Source organism: Onychostoma macrolepis, chromosome 03 (genome assembly GCF_012432095.1).
Source record: "Onychostoma macrolepis isolate SWU-2019 chromosome 03, ASM1243209v1, whole genome shotgun sequence".
Lineage (NCBI taxonomy): Eukaryota > Metazoa > Chordata > Actinopteri > Cypriniformes > Cyprinidae > Onychostoma > Onychostoma macrolepis.
Genome location: NC_081157.1, coordinates 565,609 through 570,504, shown reverse-complemented (window position 1 = coordinate 570,504; position 4,896 = coordinate 565,609).

Below are 4,896 nucleotides of genomic sequence, written 5' to 3'. Positions count from 1 at the left end.
AGTGGAGACATTGGCTAGAGGGCGCCAAAAGACCTTTCATTGTACTCACAGATCACAGAAACTTGGAATACATCAGGTCAGCCAAACGTCTCAACCCCCGTCAAGCAAGATGGTCACTGTTCTTCTCCCGATTCAACTTTCATATCACTTACCGCCCTGGCTCAAAGAATGGGAAAGCCGATGCCCTCTCAAGGCAATTTGACTCCACAACATCCTCAAATGCTCCCAACGAACCAGTCATACCCACATCTCTTATCCTCGCTCCGGTACAATGGGACATCATGACCGAGATTACCGATGCACTAGCCAATGATCCCACGCCACCTGACTGCCCACCGAACTTAACTTATGTTCCTGCTAATCTTTGACAACGAATCCTACAGATGATTCACGACTCTCCCAGTTCTGGTCATCCCGGCATCACGGCCACGGTTCATCTCGTTTCCAACCGGTTCTGGTGGCCATCATTACAAAAGGACGTTATCACTTTCATCCAGCACTGTGCTACCTGCAATATTACCAAATCTTCTCATCAATGCCCAGCTGGTTTACTTCAACCCCTACCCATACCTCAACGCCCCTGGTCTCACATCGCCATCGACTTTGTAACTGATCTCCCTCGTTCCAGGAATCATACCACCATACTTACAGTTATCGACCACTTCTCCAAAGCATGCCGTCTCATTCCTCTCACCAAGCTCCCCACAGCCTTTGAAACAGCAGAGGCTTTGATGGAACAGGTATTCAGATTCTACGGACTACCCGAGGACATTGTCTCAGACCGTGGACCACAGTTCACCTCCAGAGTCTGGTCTGCTTACCGGCTTCCGGCTTCGCTACTGTTCGGACGCTCCTGCTTATTGCTCTGCGCTTCGCTCCCTATTTATGCACTTTTCTCAGATTTCTCTAAGATTTTAACTTCAGCATATCAGCACAGTGCTCAAACAACACAGTTTTTAGAAAAAGAAGACTCTTTGCCTCCCACTGCCACCAGTTTACATTCCGGAGACAGGAAAACACAGCTGCTTACATTCAAACAGACGGGAAAGAAAATGCCCCTTGTGGAATCTACTTGCTGCATGAACTGCCACAGACTTCTACAAAGGATTGCGGTTCTTGAAACAAAGTTACTTGCTGGACCTCCAAAACAGGTGGAACACACAGCAGATCGTCATCACGGACCCCCTCAGCATACAGCCGGTGAATCTAGTGAATCTCAACAGTTTATACAAAGTGTAGAAGAACAAGCTGATCGACAGACTAATCGATGGCACAAACAGGGAGCGAGACCAAAAGGCACTCGAGACATCAGATTGTCACGAGTATCTCGTATTGTAGCAGGACTACAACTACATGCTGCTTTCCTCAAGCAACAGTCTCTGATGTGAACAAGGAACTTCGGAACATTCTGATGAAGCACAAGACTGCAAATCGAATCATCATCATCCATGTGGGGAAGAACGATATTCGGAAAGAGCAGTCAGAACTGCTTAAGAAGGATTTCAGTGAACTCTTTGAAACACTTCAAAGACTTGAAGTTCAGTCGTTCATCAGTGGACCACTCCCAGCAAGAGGAACTAACATGTTTTCACGGCTGCTTGGGCTGAATACATGGCTACAAAGAACCTGCAGTACAAAAGGAGTCAACTTCATCGACAACTTCAATATTTTCTGGGGCCATAGACAACTGTTTAAACTGGACGGCTTCCACCCAAACAAACTTGGTGCGAGACTGCTAAAGGACAATATCTATTTCTCCCTCCGTCATCCTTCAGTGGTGTGTGCCAATCCACTCTGCCTCAATGGCACACACACACCTGGACCGAATATGAGTGACCACAGGACTTCATGTCAGCCTCAGAGTCATCTTGTGGTTGACACATCCCACAAGGACACTGATAACACCACGCAGCCAAAACAAACTTTCCTCATGGAAACTATCCTGGCTGAGCCCTCTTCACAGACAGACGGTGACGTACTACAACAGCTCCAAGACTCAGCACCCAAGGACAACTATCTGGAAAACAACCAGGGAAGCCAGGACAACATATCACAGCCACCGGAAACACCAGAGCCAGAGCCCCGCTCGCCAGACACACTATCCCTCTCTCCAGAATCTCCACTTCTAAGCTTCTCATAGAAAATGGAGGAACTGGTGTATGCTGGGACCAAACTCTCCCACTCGTTTGCTGCAAGCCCTCAGATATCAACTAAAAAAACGGCGGGCCCCACAACCACCAAAGACAGCAGGCCCAGCTCTCCCTCCTCCTCCTGTGAGAGCTCTCCGACTGCTGCCACAACGTCAGGGCCCAAACCCTCCTCCATCGGCTGTAGGTGAACTAAAAACAAATGATAACAGCTCTCAGTGATATGTGTCGGGTCCCCGCTATATTAGCAGCAACACTCACAAATGTTCACAGAACAAGCGGGAACCCAGTGTGCCTGTAGCTTTCTATATTTCTGTTTTATCACGTAATAGAAAATCTAAGGCCTTCTCAAGCCGTACGGCTGACCCATCTAATCTGCGGCCTGTAATGCACCAATCTAAGATTGCTGTAGAGACAAAATGTAATTCCATCAAGTTAGCATTTTTAAACATTCGCTCACTAAAAAATAAATCATTTCTGATCAATGATTTTATAACCACAAACAACCTGGATTTTATGTTTCTAAATGAAACATGGCTAGAAGACCGCTGCAGTGCAACAGTCTTCAATGAAACAGCCCCTCCTAACTTTAATTTTACAAGTGTCTGCAGGACTGTTAGGAGAGGTGGAGGTGTAGCTGCTCTATTTAAAGATGTTTATCAATGCAAGCAAGTGTCATTTGGTCAGTATTTGTCCTTTGAATATCTAGGTATTGTGCTGAAAGGTGCTCCACGCATTCTGTTTATCATTATTTACAGGCCTCCAAAATACTCTCCAGCCTTTGTTGAAGAGTTCACAGAACTGTTATCAATGACTTCCTCAGAGTTTGACTGTTTTACTATTGCAGGGGATTTTAATATTCACATAGATAATGCAGAAATCAAAACAGCAAAAGAAATTATTACTGTTTTAAACACTTTTGACCTGATCCAGCATGTGCATGAACCCACACACAATCGTGGACACTCTAGATTTACTCATCAGTAGAGGTCTAAACATTTCATCCATTGTTATTAAGGATGTAGCACTATCTGATCACTTCTGTATTTTCTTTGATATATTGATCTCTGTTACCACTGAATCTAGATCTGTCTCTGTCAGAAAGAGATGCTTTAATGAGAACACTAGTGCGCTGTTTATGAAGGCTATATCTTTAACACCAAGCATTTCTGCAGACTCTAACATTCTTAACTTTTGAGTTAAAAGAATCCAGGAGAAGATCATTGATGATATTGCTCCGGCAAGGGTCTGCAAGAAGAATGGCAGACAAAAATCACCATGGAGAAAATCAACAGCAGTTCAGAGTATGAAAAGACAATGCAGAAAAGCTGAGCGGATGTGGCGGAAGACAAAACTTGAAATTCACTATAGCATCTATAAAGACAGCCTTCATGCTTTCAATGTGGAACTAGCCACAGCTAGACAGACCTTCTTCTCAAACCTTATAAACAGTAACTTAAACAAATCTCGCACTCTTTTTGCTACTGTGGAGAGACTGACAAACCCCCCAAGTCAGATACCCAGTGAAATACTCTCCGACAGTAAATGCAATGAGTTTGCTTCCTTTTCTGAGAAGATCAATAATATCAGAAAGGAGATTGGCATATCTACTTTTGCAGAGGTCACACAGATTTGACCGCAATTTAAAAAGAAGTGACTGTCTGTTTTTGAAGCAATTGATTGCAAAATTTTGAAAGAAATAGTACAGCACCTTAAATCATCAACCTGCTATCTTGACACACTTCCCACATCTTTTTTCAAAAGTGTGCTTAACTGTTTAGAAGCAGATCTCTTAGAAGTGGTGAACGCTTCACTTCTTTCTAGGACTTTTCCAAACTCCCTGAAAACTGCAGTTGTTAAGCCCCTTCTGAAAAAGCGCAATCTTGATAACACAATGTTGAACAACTATAGACCAATATCAAATCTTCCGTTCATAGGTAAGATTATTGAAAAGGTAGTTTTTAATCAGCTGAACAACTACTTAAACTGAAATGCATACCTGGACAATTTTCAATCTGGTTTCCGAACACATCATAGCACAGAGACAGCGCTTATTAAGATAATAAATGATATTCGCTTCAATTCTGATTCAGGCAAAATATCAGTTCTGGTATTACTAGATCTTAGTGCTGCGTTTGACACTGTTGATCATAACATACTTCTAGAGAGACTGGAAAACTGGATCGGGCTTTCTGGGATGGTACTCAAATGGTTCAGGTCATACTTAGAAGGGAGAGGTTATTATGTGAGTATAGGAGAGCATAAGTCTAAGTGGATGTCCATGACATGAGGAGTCCCACAAGGCTCAATTCTTGCACCGCTCTTGTTTAGCCTGTATATGCTCCCACTAAGTCAAATAATGAGAGAGAACCAAATTGCCTATCACAGCTATGCTGATGATACGCAGATTTACCTAGCCTTATCTCCAAATGACTACAGCCCCATTGACTCCCTCTGCCAATGCATTGATGAAATAAACTGTTGGATGTCCCAAAACTTTCTTCAGTTAAATAAGGAGAAAACTGAAGTCATTGCATTTGGAAACAAAGATGAAGTTATCAAGGTGAATGCATACCTTGACTCTAGGTGTCAATCAACTAAAAACCAAGTCAAAAATCGTGGGGTGTTTCTGGAGACAGACCTTAGTTTTAGTAGTCATGTCAAAGCAGTAACTAAATCAGCATACTATCATCTCAAAAACATTGCAAGAATTAGATGTTTTGTTTCCAGTCAAGACTTGGAGAAACTG